We start from the raw sequence: 17,773 nt of genomic DNA, 5'->3' as shown, positions 1-17,773 counted from the left end.
AAAACCCAAGATGCATCAACTGACAAAGTTTGATGATTCTAAGCCAATTTGTACAGGAAATACTTAAATATAGCCATAAAATGTCAAAAGTAGGTCACAATGACTTAATTTTTGGTCGTCACTCTCCTAAAACCCAAGATTCATCAACTCACAAAGTTTGATGATTCTGAGCCAATAAATACCCAAGATACTTAAATATAGCCATAAATTGTTGAAAGTAGGTCACTGTCACCTAATTTTTGGTCGTCACTCTCCGAAAACCCAAGATGCATCAACTGACAAAGTTTGATGATTCTAAACCAATTTGTACAGGAAACACTTAAATATAACTATAAAATGTCAAAAGTAGGTCACTGTGACCTAATTTTTGGTCATCACTCTCCTAAAACCCAAGATGCATCAACTCACAAAGTTTGATGATTCTAAGCCAATAAATACCCAAGATACTTAAATATAGCCATAAAATGTCAAAAGTAGGTCACCGTGACCTAATTTTTGGTCGTCACTCTCCGAAAACCCAAGATGCATCAACTGACAAAGTTTGATGATTCTAAGCCAATAAGTACCAGAGATACTTAAATTTAGCTATAAAATGTCAAAAGTAGGTCACTGTGACCTAATTTTTGGTTGTCGCTCTCCGAAAACCCAAGAGGCATCAACTCACAAAGTTTGATGATTCTAAGTCAATAAATATCTAAGATACTTAAATATAGTCATAAAATGTCGAAAGTAGGTCACCGTGACCTACATTTTGGTCGACATTTTTCAGAGTCCCAAGATGCATCTCATGACCAAGTTTGATGATTGTAGATTTGAAGGTAATCAAAAATTGCCTTTTAAACAATTTGAAAACATGTGCCTGCAAAATTCTAAAAGTAGGTCACAGTGACCTATTTTTTCTTAAATATGTTTTAAGCTCCCAAGATGCAGCAACTTACAAGATTTGATGATTCTAACCCTTTCAGTGCCTGAAATAATGGGATTCAATGTTTTAAAAAGGTCAAGTCATAAAGTTCAAAATGTAGGTCACGGTGACCTACTTTTAGGTTGACGTTGTTCAAGGACCCAAGATGCATCAACTGACTAAGTTCCATGGTCATAGGCCTTAAAGTGTCCAAAATATGCCTTCAAATCAATTTGAAAATAAATGCCCGCGAAATTAAAAAAGTAGGTCACCGTGACCTACTTTTGAGTTTACATGATGTGAAGCCCTAAGATGCATCAACTTACAAGATTTGATGATCCTAGCCCTTATAGTAAGCAAAATATAAACATTTTTATTAATTGTAAATTTAGGTCAACTTCAAAGTGACCTTGAGGCCACGCCCTTTGCCCAGGGTCATGCCTTGAACAATTTTTAATCTTCAACATATCCTGATCCTTGTATGTAAGTTTGATGAAAATCTGCCTGGCGGTTCTGGAGAAGAAGATTTTTTAGCAACTAGTACTTTTGGTTTTGTTTTCCTGATTATCTCCCCTTGTTTTAGGGTCCCAACCCTTATTTTAGTATAAATGGTAGCCCTTGGGCCAAGGATACCCTGTGGCAAATTTGGTACTGATAGGCCAAAGGGTTCTTGAGTTATGGCCCATATTCTAAAAAGTTAACGCACACCGCACAAATGGCCATAGCATTAGCTCTTTGAGCCTTTGGCTCAGAAGAGGTAAAAATCATATCAAACCACAAACCATGGGAGATCCTATATATAACACATAGTTGGTATTGTTTTCAAATAAATAAACTAAACAAGATGTGTTTGTGAAACACTGTGCCCACGGCGGCAACAAAGTTTAAAAAGCTATTCTTAGCATAAAGGTTCCAAACTAGTTCACAAGGTGATTGACCTCGATGTCGTTTGAGAGCACTCAATTAGTGAAGTATGAATACCAAATATAAAGTCTCTATCTCCTATGGTCCAAAAGTTATACCGAAAGTTGGAAAAATCTATTATTAGCATATTGGTCACAGTAAAGGTCAAAAGACAATTGTCCTTGATGTCAGTTGAAAGTGCTTATTCAGTGGAGTGTGCATTTGAAGTCTCGATCTGTTTAAAAGTAATGGTGAAGGTTAAGGTTGATAACAAATAGAATAAAAGTAGGTCAAACTACAAGGTCAAGAGGTCAAATTTGGTGCTACCCAAAGAAAGGTCATGTCACAAGTAACACACCTATGAATTATGAAAGCCATAGCCCCAACCACTCAATAGATATAGGCTAGGTTATATGTGTGGAACAAACAGACAGGGAAGACAATAACAATATACCCTCGATCCTTCGATCCGGGGGCATTATCTGCATGGCCCTAGTACAGGCGTTATGTAATTACATACAAACATTTTTGTTCAATTCATCCGTGCGTTTTAATAAGTAATGACCATTAATCCGATATCGAACCACAGGTTATGTATACTTAAAGACAACAATACTTTCACAAATTCATTCAATCTAATAGAACATATTTACAGTGACCTCGATCATTGAATTTCGTATGTTTCTCTATTTTAGTCCAGTGGTTAAATACGATCATTTAATCATACCCTATTGTGTTGCAAGTTTTTCTTTGATGATCACAAGTTTTAAATCAACATCTACATTCTCAATTACGTTATTATATAATTATGATAAACAAAAGTGCCTCTTTAAAAATATGTTTTGTGAATTTCATGGCCCCTGTTTTAAAACACGAGCCAAAGTTATTTGTTTGAAAGTTGTTACACAATACTCAGGTGACCTAAAAGGCACGTGGGCCTCTTGTCTAAGGTAAGTCTATCATTGTGTCGTATACTCCAACTTGACCGCCCCTTGGCGAAAGTTGAAATAATGTGGCTGGGTTTTTTTTAAGAGTTTCCAATTTAAGATATGAGGATTTTATGCTCCTTACCGTGCTTTCAATAATTGTCTGTCAGGTTTTGTTGAAAAATGGCGAGCTATTTTTGAAGGACCGTTTTCAATACAATATCTTGCCATTTTAGCTCGCATGGCTTGTGAGTACTGGCCAAATTCGTCCTTTTTTGTTTGTTTGGTGTACTAGTACTTGTGAAACTTTCATCGGATCTTTGTATTTCAAGCAGAAATTCATTTGCCGCTGCTATATTGCATGCTTCAACATTGTCCATTGATTCTATGTTTACTGAACATCGGAATATGCTGACTCCATGGGCCCGAGCTAGCGTCTTGAATTTTAGCTGACCATCACAGTTGTACGACCATGGATCGAAATTTTGATGCCAGAATGCCGTGTTCCCTACACCAGTTTATACATCTTCAGATTTTGAAAGCAGGCAGTAAAAATCTCATGGGTTTCCAAAATCTCGTTGTTTTCTAGCCGTCGTGTCCGATAACTCCGCTACCTCTCCTTGCAGACATGACTGTATTGGACGACTGACGTCAAAACGACGTATATTTAAAAGGAGAAGGGGTGGAGCTTATTCAATATTTTTTTTTAAATAACAACTTTAGAAATGGTTCTAACCAGATTCTAACCAGATACTCACCCTTAAAAAATTTATATTCAACCACTAAAAAACAAGGACGGTAAATAGAGAGTTTGTTCATTTATTTCCTTTGTCACAGTTATTTCGTTACTTACTTTCTTTTTCCCCACGCGGAAGGTACCGCCCCCTTCGTCCATCCAGGTATTGATATTGTCTCTGGGTCACATTCTAGGGATATAAAGTATAATTCCGGCCAGTGTGGCATAATCTTAAATAATTATTAATTTTAAAGTATATTCGATACTAAAAAATTCTCAATATGAAGGAAACTAGTATACCTAAGATGGCCTGAAAATGACTCTGCGCTAGTTTGTCCCCAGCCAACCCAATGCCCATAAACCAATCCATAAAGACGTCTCGGTTTAAGCCATTCACAAAAATGAATGTGCAAATCAAGACCCTCTCCAACTGCGTGAGACATCGGCTCCAATATAACCTGCGAATTAAGGTTGGCCATTCCCTAGCAGGCCCAAGAGTTGTCCTGATAGACATCCACATTTCTAAAATCGTTCCATTTCGAGAAGGCTTCTTGTACTTCGAACAATAAATTCCCGCCGCACAGGATTCCTTTTGTCTTTGGAAGAAACAGCCTTGAATCCAGATGCATATTAATTAACTACTCCTTTTTTAGCTCACCTGATCCTTAGGCTCAAGTGAGCTTTTCTGATCAAATTTTGTCCGTCGTCTGTCGTTGTCGTTAACTTTTCACATTGTCATCTTCTTCTCAAGAACGAAACTTAGCTTAAAGTATCGTTGAATTAAGGGGATTCAAGATTTTACAAATGAAGGGGAGCCCTCTTCCAAGAGGAGATAAAAATGAATAAGTGAAAAACTAATAGCACTTTTAAAATTTTTTTCTCAAAAACCACAGGGTCAGGAAAGATGAAACTCGAGTGGAATCATCCTCAGGTAGTGTAGATAAAAGTTTGTTCAAATCATGACCCCCGGGGTTAGGGTGGCCGAAATGGCTGGACAAGTTTTTACATAGGGATAAATAGGAATTTTTTTTTATAATCTTCCAATCTTCTCAACAACCATTGGGCCAGGAAAGACGAAAGTTATGTGGAATCATCCTCAATTAGTGGAGATTCAAGCTTTTTCAAAGCCCGACCTCTGGGGCTAGTTTTTGGCCAAAAATTGCTGACCAAAGCTGTACATAAGGCTATAAAGGGAAACCTTTTAATTGTCTTTTCAAGTACTTTAAAGCCATGATTATTGTTATTTTTCTAGTTATATGGAATCATCCTCAGGTAGTGTAGCTTCTACATTGTTCAAATCATGACACCCAGGAGGGTTAATCAAGCCCCACTTTTCTTAGTTGATGTGCTCAGGTGAGCGATGTGGCCCTTGGGCCTGTTGTTGGCACAGTGGTTCTTGAGAAGAAGATTTTTGAAGAGCTCACTTCAGTTTTGTTTGCTTTTTTTTTTTGGATAATTTTCCCCTTTGAAGGGATTTGGCTTTAAATGTTGTAATTTAAATTTCCCTTTCCCCAAAAAATGATTTGAACCAAGTTTGCTTAAAATTGGCACAGAGATCCTTGTAAAGAAATTGAAAATATGAAGTTTACATGCAGGCGGACAGTCAGACAGATGGATGGACAGACAGACGGACAACATGTGTTCAAAGAAGCTCAGTTAAGTCCGGGTCAGCTAAATAAAGGTTTCTAGTGAGTACGTAGTGTCTTGTGTAAAGAATTTAAGATCTTAGCATTCCTCAATGGTTGTCGACATTGTGGAATTAAGTGCTTTACAGTATACAATTTATCTGTACGGTGCTGTTTTCATTCATGGGTAGGTTTACCACGTCTTCTTTTCCCACAACTTTACGTAAATGGATTTAGTTGTATCCCTCAGTGTAAGTATCCGTCTCTTTGAAACTTTGCCTATGAGGAAGTCCGTCATTTAAAGATATACATAAAAGACAGTTGAATATAAATTTTATGCTTTCATGTGATAAATCATTTTACATAAATGAGTAATTCTTAATTGCCTCAGATATTTTTTTAAATTGAATTATATAAAAAAGTAATTCAAACAAGAAATCTTTTTATCTATGACGATTTTATTTGATATTTTTTATTATAGGTGTTGCTTGAATTCTTATTTTGTTTTCACTCATTACCTGATTTATCTGGAACCACAGTGTTTTATGCAGTGAGTGTAATAAGAATATGGATTAAAGTATTCAAGGTATAACGACCATATTTTGTACCTAATAAATGAACGGTCCAATATTTTTAATCATGGTAGCAATTTGAAGATATTATCAAATTAAAATGCTCCACCAAAGGAATTTACAAAATCTTGATTATTGTCCAATTAATATCACTTTGAATTTTACATTGAAGTCTATGGGCAGTGCATGTTTTTATAAGATATTATAAAAAGTAATTTGGATTTCAAAGAAATCCCTTGGTGAAAATATGCATAAACTCCCTCTTTATTGATTATTGTTGTTTTACGCCGAGTCGGCAGTATTTCAGCCATATTTCGGCTCTTTATTAAAATATAAAATAAAATGAATTATTTACCGCAGAAATTTTGAGAAATTTTAAGAATTTTCCACTTTCCATCAAGGGCAGATAACTCTTTAAAAACTTGAAGTGTGCAAAATGACCGTCTCCTAACGTGTTATCAGTCATGTGAATTTGGTTTATTTCACTTTTATTTTTTTCTAGCTGTGTGCTTTTAACTAGTTTAAAATTACTTAAAATCAGTAAAAATCCCTTCGTTATACATTGAATACCTTAACCCCTTCTCTACCGCATCAGTCAATATGACCGATAGCGCGTTAAAACACGGCATCGCGATAACAGGACCTCTGTATATTTTTAATAATAGCATTAAGGTATATAAATTACATATCATCTTTTAGGAAATTATCTCTACTTTAAGACCCTGTAAAAATTTTGAGCCTTATTGGACATTTTCGGTTTGGTGAACTTCTACTGCACTATCGATGACGGATTAAAAAAGTATGGAAACCATAAAAAGCAATAATTTTGAAATAAAAAATAATACAAGCTCCTTAGTTTAAAATGGCGTTTTTTTAAATTAAGTTTACAGACCTAACGTTTTAAAGCAGTTCTGAATTGGATAAGTAAATTAGTTTTTCCTGCATCAGTGATCTACAATATTTTAATTCAGATCATGATGCCTTGAGTAACATTATTAATAAACGCCATTTAAAACTAAGGAGCTTGTATTATTTTCAGTATATTTGATCAGTGCTTCCTATCAGTTCAAGATATATTATTGTAGTCAGCGGCGACTTAAACAAATTGTTCCGACGAAAATAGTTCCATCATGATAAGTAGATAGAACATATTGGTTCATTGGAAGAACAATGCTGTTTATGTCATGTGTAAAAGAAACCAAAATTAATGTATTTTTTTTCTTTAAAGATCACTTTCTCCCCGAAATGCAAATAAAAATATTCCCACGCTCGCTCCTTCTTCAGCTTTTTTCTGTAACATATTTGCTATCAGAATATCTAGTTCATTATTCGATTGATATATTTTCACCGATGAATTAATTATACTATAATCAACAATTGTATTAATTTCATGTTAATTGTTTGTTAATTCTCCCTCTTAGGGAGCGTAGTTATAAAATGTGTAGCAAAACCCGAACCGGGTTGGAGATTTCTAAGTTGAAAACTGGGTTCGTGGTAAAGTTCGGCATATCATTTTATATAGAATTTGAATTATATAAGTAAGTTCCGTAACGAATAAATTATTTTTTTTAGTATTTTTTTTAAAATGGTTTTTCCGTTTAGAATTTCCGGGCCCGGTCCTGATTTCTTAACCCATTTTAAACACACTTCGTTGCAGATGCAAATGTTAAAACAAAATATACTGAGAAGTTCAGCAGGGATGGTATAAGTTTTATTAATCAGAATTTACATTCAAATTATCCAATTAAGGATATCCGATCCTCAGCCAGGAAGGATAACTCCAAAAATTAATATTTAATTAGAAATGCATCAAAATTAAGCTTGAAAATGAAATATTTTTATGCAACAATTTTCATTTCATTAATCTGTATTAGATTCAAGGTTTTTGAAAGTCTTAGAAAAGGTCATTTAAAAGTTGACATTTGTACCCTATAAAAGGAAAAGAAAAAATAATACAGTTTTAGAGAAATAAGATTTTCTTGAATCCAGCCTTAGATACCAATGCCTAATATCATGTTATGAAATAAAAATAATTTGTGGTGTCTTGCAATGATAGCAAAAGCTTTTTACACATTAAACTTGTTATTTAAAAACATTAAAATTTGTATATATTAAACACTGTTTAACATATTAAATCTAAAAGTCGAATATCTTTGGATATGGGGTAACCCATATCTATTCTTGTTTATTTCATTATTGCTTTTTAGGGTTTCCATACTTTTTTTTATCCGTTATCGATAGTGCAGTAGAAGTTCACCCAACCGAAAATGTCCATTAATCGGTAATGAAAAGATTTTACGTTTTGAAGACATTCATGACTTTTTGAAAATGACGCAATTTTCAAAAGCAAGGACGAATATCCTGACGATAGGTATATTTTTTCCTGATTAAATCATTTAAATAATATTAATATATTTAAAAGGATATTTTCTCTGCTTTTAAAATATGTAAAAATTATTGCTTTTTCTTTTAAATATTTTTTTAAAACAAGAATTTTCCTCCACGCATGTGATTTTTCTGGGTTTTATTCGTAATATTTGAATTAAACGCAGTTTTACCTTTATTTCTGTGTTGAAATAGGGAAAACAAAATACAGCTGGTAAAAGTAGAGAAAATTTCCATTTTAACAAGCTTTCACTGGTCTCTTTATTTTCGGTATTCCCTGAATTACCATAGTTTGAATTTTGAACCTCCGCGTAATTTTTGTAGAAAATTTGAAGGTAGTCAATATTTAACGTCAAGGTCGTTTTCGTTGCGCCTCATTCGGAACAACATATTTAGTACATGTACTATTATATTTAATTAAATTTAAATAGATGCATTATTAAAAAAATGATTTAAAATAACAGTAGTTATCTTTACAGCTTTAGAGAAATATAGTATATATGTATTTTTCATTTTTGTTTATTTATGCAATGTGCAATAAGATTATTCAGTGTTGATAAAAAAAAATAATGTTTGATTCCTAAAGGTCTACGTCAAAAAAAAAAAAAAAAGATTTATTGCTGTTTGCTTTATAAAAATATATTCTTAATATAAAATACAATTAAACATATACTGACATGAAATTTAAAAAAAAAACTGAAACACAATGATTTAATACAAAATCTCGACTCATTACGGTATGAGTTGATTTTATTTGAGATTAACACGTGTTTCCGCTGAAGCTGTAAACAACAACAGGTTGTTGATCAGCACGGATTTTCATGATTATTTTACGATGGAGAACACGTCAATTCATCAGATATGACGGGTCTTTTCTTTGGCATTAGATGTGAGTAAGTATTGATTGAAAAGTTTAAAAGTATTGTAGAGTACATTGACTGAATTGAAAAGACATTATAGACTACTAAGGACCTATATATATATACATACTATAGTAGTAGACTGGACCCTGGCTACACATGTACATGTGATAAGAAGCCGTTCGCTGGTTTGACATCGTCGGTAACCCAAAAATGATAATTTTCGGTTCTTTCAAAAAAACTCTCACAAAAACTATTTTTCCGATGACAAAATTGTTTACAATGCGATGTCACTGTTTTCTCAATATGGAATCTGAATACTGTGTTGACTGATCAACAAAATATTTTTGTTCGATGTACTCCGTCCCCTCCGATCCACATTTTTAAGATAAGAGGTAGGTAGTTAATTTTCGTGTGGTTTACACTGCTGAAAAATTGATAACTGTCATGAAATCACAGATTTCTTAGCAGTACACATTTGACATGTTTGTTAGCTACACAAGTTTGTTGTCATAAAAACTTTCAGTCAAAAATCATCCTATAGAAATTATACATTTTTACTTTAAAATGAAACAATTTTAGTAAATTTAAAAAGAAAAATAAAAGTTTACAGTGCTGAAAAAATTATTGACGTGGATAAGTATGATTGCTTCTCATTGTGTGAAACAGTTACCAATCGGTTATCCTGTTGGCCATAACTGACCTCCTTTATAAATTCATTCAAGAAATAATTGTGTGGTCACTCATAAAAGCCCCCAAACTTTATAAAAAAAATTGAGTACAAAGTCTCTCAAGGAGACACAATTTGGTGAGTGATTTTACATGCATTGTATTCAGAAGAGTTCAAAGTTTAATATTTCCACTGCAACAAGGTGTGACTTGTTGCACATGCTGAAAAAATAAATCATTTGAGAAAAAATTGTGATAAAATAGCTTAATTAAGCTATTCTGAATAGCTTAATAAAGCTATATAGCTAAATCAAGCTATATAGCTTACGCAGTACAGTTAAGGCAACACATGAAAAAAATATGGTAATGAAGTCATAATGAGCTCTGACGTCATGACAGATGCTCCGCCCTGATTGATCCATATAAGGAAATGGTGCTTAAAATAACAATTTACCGATGTTTGCAAGAATTTGTAATAAACAGCAATATCTTCATGTTGAAATAGAAAATACTTAGTGATTTTCCCGTATATATAATATCAAGTCTTTAAAATAATTCTCTTTTTAATGCGTCGTTTGTCTGCATTCGGCTTCAGCCAAGCGCTTGCACTCGGTGACACGGAATGTTGTTTACATCTAAAAACGTGGCGACATCAGCTGAGATTTGCAGTTGATTTAAATGCAATAACCACACAATCTTAAAAGAAAATAGGGATGAAATAAGAGACACGGCATTGCTTCTTCCTTTTACGAGAATATGAGGACATTATTTCGGAAAATAGCAGAAAACTGAGACGATATGCACTAATCTCAGCAGATCGATCACTGCACTGAAATTCCAGGCCAGGTATGTACAGATGTATCGCATGTGTAGATATATGTGTAGGTCTACAATATGTAGACATGCTTTTGTTAACATAAAAAACCCGAGTGTGCTCATGTTCATTTCACATCATATCACAGTCAGTGAAAAACTGTAATGCAGTGCCTTTGTGTAAACCCCCCCCCCCCCACTAAGTTGCACACTTTATAGAATTATTAAAAATTAATTGCACTAAATATGTACTAAGTTCCTGTCAATTAGCTCATTTCTTTGAAACAATATGTGTAATAATGGAGGTCATCAGTAACAAAAATTTAAACTAAATTAAATGATAATATGTTTTCATTGTTTCAGTCAATGATTCACTAGTGACTAGGCCTATACAAGCTATGATGTCTTTTGACATACAAATATGCACAAATAAAAAAAAAAATATCAGTAGCATTGTGTTGAAAACATAGAAACTCCCTTCAGATCTATGGTTGTAATTTTCTAGAATTTCTAAAGTAATGAAAAAAATATTCATTTTTGTTTAGATTACATGTACATTAAAATATTTATATAATATTTTTATCATTGTAGCTGTCAAGAGTATCAGGCTTAAAGAAATAAATAAATGAAAAATGCATCATTTTTCCACAGGGTATGTATACTTCTAAAGCATTTCACATTTTTAAAGTTTGCATGTACTTTACATTTTTTTTCACTTTGGTGAAGGAAAAACTCATTATTATTTATTTTTTTTTTAGAAAATATTCTATTATTAACTATAATCGTAAATGTCAGAAGTTTTACTTTCCCAGAGAAGTTTTGTAACATATTTTTTTCCCATTTATATGAATTACATAAATTCACTACAGTATACAATGTAGCATTTTTTTTTTGTAAAATGTAATGCCATTTTATTCTACAATGTATATTTAGTAATTTCATAGCAAATAAATTTCTGCATATTATATTGTGTTGTAGGCATAGCTTTTCCCGTGGACTAATGGATTCACTCAGGCAGGAAGTTAATTTAAGGAAAATGGTATGCTCAATATTAGCTATAAATCATACAAAGTTTTGATAATAAAACTAACAGAAGAATTGAAATCATGTTTATGCATTCTATGTTAAATGTTTCAATGCATTTTTCAATTTCATTTTTTATAACACAAATTTTTTTCAATAATGGAATTTCCTGATTTTCTCATTTTTTCAGAATTCATTTTATCCTCAAGAACATGAAGTGATGCACCTACCCAGCATTCATAGGCCTACAGTCTATCATTGGATTTGAAAAGAAATTTTATTTAATAAATTTTCTAGATAAATAAAATAATTTGACTTTTTAATTTATTTACTGTTCATGTGTTGAAAAGGCCATTAAGATTTGAAAATCTTAGCTTGCATGCTATTTTGTGTAGAGGGTACTAATGTCCATAAAGATCTTATTTCCAGCATGTGCATTGTGTTCATTTATTTTTTAATAAAATAAAAAAAAACACAGAAGACTAGATATCCCCCTAATTGATTAAAAATAGAATAGGGGAGCACCATTTGATTCTGAGGGAAAGGGGGGGGGGAGTTTTTCCAAATCAGATTTTTTTTTATTTTCATGTCAATGAAGGACAGATTAATATTTATTTCCGATTAATGAAATGAAGGACAGATTATTTATTTATTTTCTCATTCATTTAAAAGTCTAACATGAAAAAAAATGTTAAAAACTCGGAGATCACTGATCTGCAAGAATTTATTTCTAAAATCCGCTAGCCCCTCCCCCTCGGAGTAAAATGGCTGTCTCCTAGCTTAACAAATACAGAGTATAACCCAATCCTTTCTAATAAGTTCCTAAAACTTTAAACCTAGTTAATATCCACTAATTAACAGTAAGCGGTCTGATTGAAAGCGATCGGGGAACAAATGCAGAAATAAAAAAAATATATTAACACAAGTTTGTGTACGATCGGCGTCGGAAGCAAATGAAAGGGGGCTAATTGAAAGGGGGAGGGGGCTTAACCAAAAGAAAAAGGTAAATTCCAATGCCTACATTAAATATATAATTTCCAAATAAGTATGGACTCATGGAGGCTAATCCCTATCCCCCTCCCCACCCCCAACCCGGTTCCGTCGCCATGCGTACAGTAGTGTGAGAGGGGGATAGATATATAATTAATTATTAATGAAGGCTATATTTTAAATAACCATTTGTGTTCTACATAAATATATCGGCAATATTTAAACCTGTTTGTATGTAATACTACATGTATATACACATCTTTGAGGAAATGCGGGAGGTTTGAAAGACATATTAAATGTGTACAATGTGTGGAGAACGAATACAAAGAAAAGAAAAAAAATGTCAACGATTTTTATGCATACCGTTTGATTAAGTAAAAAAAGAGTCCAGCCCTGTCCGCATGTATATTTATTTAAAATTTACGAGGTAAACAAACTATATCAAGAACTCAAGAGTTATCTCCCATGCTGGGTCAATGATGCATTTGAAAACTAAAATTAGATTGACACTTCCAAGATTTCAATTTTTAATCAAAAAGTGCAAGGGCAAGGCGATAATCTAAAATCTAGGTTTTTATTTTAAATTATTTATTTTATTGTATAGTTTTCAAAAAGTGATGCTCATTTCTTTGTAATCCTTTATTTAATTTATAATTCGCGATGAAATTAGGAAAATATCCTATTTTTCATATATTACTGTCTGTTTTAGCTGAGTAACTTAATTATATCGAAAAACTAACTGAATGAGCATCTCTTTTGAGAAAGTATAGATACACAGTGACAACATTAAACATTTTGCAGTTAATTTTTTGTTTGCCTTGCCCTTGCACTTTTTGGTTAGAATTGACATCTCATTTCTTGACCTAAAATCGGAGCCCACGTGACTTCAGGGGGTCACATGATGTCAAAAATACCGATGTGAAAAGCGATGGACATCCTCTTCAAGATAAAAAATAGCTATTTTAACTAGAGTGTCTTTCTCAAAAATAAAACTGTTAAACATTATATGCATCGGATTCCGTGAGTTTTTATAGAAAATGTTGCCTTAACTGTACTGCGTAATCAAGACTTTGTGCCGGACCTGTCAGAGTACATCAAACAAATCAATTTTTGTATTGTGGGTTTGAACATCCAAACCGTGTTTTGAGATGATGGATTCGAATAAGTTTGACTTATTTTTGTGTTGATTTTGAAGTGGCATGGTAAGTTTTCTTGATCACCTCAAAGTACATTAAAGAAAAATGAAACATGACATAATTAACACAAACACATAATTTTTTTTAGCACCTGTAGTGCGCTGGTACCATTTAGGCTTCAGAACTTTCATGTATGAAGACCCACTTGCTTATGGCCACCATGCACAGAAAAGACCATGATGTGGAGGACATATGTGCTTAGTTATTAGTAAGTCAATTTTATTGCAGTCAAAATTCCTCATTGCCACTGGACGGCTATTAGTCAACACTCCCAGGTACATGAGTAGCCGGACTGGCACAGTGGTTAGAGCCTCTGCCCTATAGTCACGAAGTAAGGAGTTGATCCTTACATCGCATGTTCGAATCTTACTATGAGACATGGAGACCTGTTCTTCTGATGAGACACTATAAAAATATCTTATCTTATATTATACTTATATAACCCAATTAAGGTCCCTTGTCGCAGTAGGTGCTGGCATGAAAAAGATCCCTCACAGCTCAATAGCTGTAAGTGCCGAGTATAGAACAAAATTTGCATTTGTCCACCGACAAGTGGTGGCGTCTCCATCTGAGAGAAAAATTCTTGAGAGATACATTTAATAACATACAAACAAGCCCATATATATAAACACCTTGTCCCAGGGATTTTTCTCTGAAGTAACAGTCCAACATGCCCTTTCTCTTAACAACCCTGACAACAGAAACTAAAAAAGGATACTTCATGAATTTGATAAAATATTGGTTAATAATGCTATTTTTCAAAATTTATAATTGATTAACCCGATTGTTTACTATAAAGCTTGCAATATTTCAGTCATAATACATTGACTTCCCCAAACCATTTAACTACAAATATGACAAAATATGACATACATAATATAATATATATGATATGCTTTATAAAGACTTTTTAACTATGTTATATCAATTTGCCAATTGTAGATTTCTGCATAAACTGAATTATCTGATTAAAACTACATTAATTCGATTAGAAAACCTTTTTCAAAACTTTTTTTGAAATTTGTTACAGAAGTCGGGACAGAATACATTTAGAAACTGATCATGCCTTGGTCAAATCAAAGGAGTTCCCTCAGTCTTTCAGAGAGATGGCAGAGAGTTCATTCAACATGAAGATGATGTGCACATAATGTAATCTGGAATCTAAAGTTAGAGATAAAAACCTGCAAACTTACTAGCAAATAAGCCTATCTGCTTGTTAATTATTCTTTGCTGGACACTTCACTTTTAGGAATGCTCTTTATTTCTATCAATGATGCAAGTGGTTATTCAAGATTATGTCATGTGATATAAGGAATTCTGACTTTTGACAGCATAAGACAAGGGTTTGTGAGAAGAGTAACAAATACTAAAGAAATCCTTGGATACTGAAATTCAGTCATTGTATGCCACATAAACTGGATGAGTGAAAGATTGTATCTGAAGTTCTGTGCTTGTCCATCTTTGCTGTCTTTTCATATGCTTATGAAATGACAAAAGTTGTTTTAACAAGTGACCCAGTAAAGACTTGAAAATGTAAAGTAATTCTTTTAAGAAAAGAAAAATTGTAAATCTTTTCTTATACAATGTATTCTAGATGACAAAGAATGTGTTTGACTAAGTTTTTGAAAATGACAAAATAAATTCTCTTTTGTGTAATTAAAAAAATGATAATGGTTGCAACACATGTTTACCGGTAGAATTTTGATATGATTTTAATAGTATTTGTCACTAAGATTGAAATACTTGAGAACATATTTTACAAATTTTGTTCCAGTTTACTTAAGTCAGAGATATATTTTTTGAATGACAACCAAGATTTGAAAAAAAGAAAAAACAAAGTAATTAAAATAAAACTATTCACTTTTGTGATATCTCTGTTGATTTTGTTGTTTACAATTTTATGTGTCAGTTATTGGACAATATGTCCATAATAATTGCAGCATTTCAACTTTGATATATACATACAATTTAAGGCAGATTTCTGTACTGATATGACCTTGACCCCCAAAGAACAGAAATTTCAGGGTCAATACTTAAGACAATTATTTGTTGGATGTTTTATACATTATTTTTGACCTTATATCTTACAAACGATACCACGGAAAACTGTCTAGAATAAGAAGTTAGAAACCTATAAAGCCAAAAAATTGAATATTGTTGTTGCTTAGCAACCATTTAAAGGTCATTTAACACAAATTTGAACAAAAATAATATGTTGATATTGCAATGCAGTATGATGCCTTCTAAAGAGTAAATCCATAATTTTCTTCTTTAGCATCCATTGTTACAAATTTTAGCAAGAAGGATGAAAAGTTTTGGGAAAAATTTTAAAATTATGCACTTATTTGACCTTTGACCTCCAAAAAATTGAATCTGATGAGGTCAAACTTTCAGACAATTATCTGATGTATATTATTTCAGTATCGTTACCCTACATTTGACTTTACAATGTAATGGAATGCATAAATGTGTGTGGGATGAGCAAAAAACAAGAAATACTGCCTGAAAATTGAAAAATACTCCGTTGCTTAGCAACCTCTTTAAAGTCATTATTTGCAGAATTGAAAAAAAAAGTTTATGTGATTAATGTAGTACAGGATAATGCCCTTTTGTGGGTTTATTCTGAATTTCCTATTTCAATGTGTATCACTGTTAATTTTTAACTTGAAAATTAAAATGTGACAAAAAATGCAATAAAATTCTGCACTTATTTGACCTTTGACCTCAATTTCCACTAGCAAGGTCAGTCGTGATGTACTTACATAGTTATGAAATATCATCTCCAGAAAATTCCCTACAAAATGGTATACATTATACCTAGGTTAATCTTTGAATAAAAAAGTTATAAATTGATTTATAAGGATATGTCAAAAGGTTTTCAAAAACGCTGAAAATGTGCCGGTAGAGAAAGGGTTAAGGTAGGATTCTTCTCTGGTTTCGGACTAGATGAAACATTCAAAGTATATTTGCTTATATGTCTTATATATTGAGGTGTAAGGAATTTAAAATACTATATTTTTCTTTCCTCATCACAATTGTACAACTTAAAATAGAAATGGTAAACTGAGCTTGAAAACTAGCAGGGACTATATTTTTGGCGGAATGGTGGCGTATGAAAATATCTTCTTTTCTGCTTCTCAAAATTATACTAGAACAATGAATTTAGTTATAATTTTTACACAATCGAAGACTTGGAGAAATTTTCAAATGAAAGTTAAATTAATATTAAGGGAATTAACTTTCAAAATATATCAAATAAATATGATTTTTCAAACAAACTAGAATTTTATTAGCTTTTAAATGCTTCCTATGAAAGTGCAGATTTGAACCAAAAATCCACAAAAAGTATTTTCTCTCTCTTAGAAAACGATCAAAACTTTTTGTTTTTGTATCATTTTGTACATTTATAAGACTACTTTATTATATGTGAAAATAAGAAAAAGTTAAATATAGGAAGCATATGAAAATAACTAATATATTCTAAAAAATTAAGAAAAACAGAGAAAATTCGGATTAGCCAATATCCAGTTAAGAGCGTGTCTCAGAGAAAAACATGCAAAATCTGAAAAATCGTCCAGGAGGGTCTACAAAACTTTTCATTTTATCATATATTTTTAAGGTCTAGGTTGTCTCAGGATCTAAAATTTAAATTTGAAAAGTGTACCACGTGTTTCTATTTTTAGTAACAGCCCTGTTTCTATATTTAGCAAAAATTGGCATAAAATAGTAGGTGCAAATATGAAAGTTTGAGACCTTGCAAAATCAATTGAAAAATTTTTGCAATGCCAGATATTAATTATATCATCAACACATACATGTCAAAGATGAAAAAAGTTATTTTCCACAATGATTGCATCTATATGTATTCTATGATCGAGCCACGAGTAAAGCTAAATTTAGAACTTTAGATTTATTATCCTTGTTTAGAGCAATGGTACAGCTTAAATGGAGAAAATAATTTGATCTAATAATGTGCTTAATAATAATTTATTTATCTTCTATCAAATATTAAAAATTCACTGATGGCTTTTAATAGGACAAATAACAAATAATTGGTGGAAATGATGACTTGTCGAAAAATTGGCAAATTCATGTAATTTCAGTGATATCGCACTAATTAATACACTTAAATTTTAATTAGATTTCATTAATTAAGGTTTCGTCAAAGGTC

General features: G+C 32.2%; 1 long non-coding RNA gene across 1 annotated transcript; it reads left to right on the top strand.

Annotated features, from left to right (window-relative positions):
- Positions 1-8,881: 8,881 nt before the first annotated feature.
- On the top strand, positions 8,882-15,220 carry LOC134258099 (uncharacterized). The gene is made up of 3 exons (XR_009990074.1): positions 8,882-8,944; positions 13,691-13,810; positions 14,633-15,220. It is a non-coding gene; the product is annotated as an uncharacterized LOC134258099 (long non-coding RNA).
- Positions 15,221-17,773: the final 2,553 nt, after the last annotated feature.

Source organism: Saccostrea cucullata, unplaced genomic scaffold, assembly GCF_032062105.1.
Source record: "Saccostrea cucullata isolate Sc308-1 unplaced genomic scaffold, CSIRO_AGI_Scuc_v1 ctg1095, whole genome shotgun sequence".
NCBI classification, from domain to species: Eukaryota; Metazoa; Mollusca; class Bivalvia; order Ostreida; family Ostreidae; genus Saccostrea; species Saccostrea cuccullata.
Note: the sequence above shows the minus strand (reverse complement) of the source record. Positions and strands in the feature narration are given on the sequence as shown.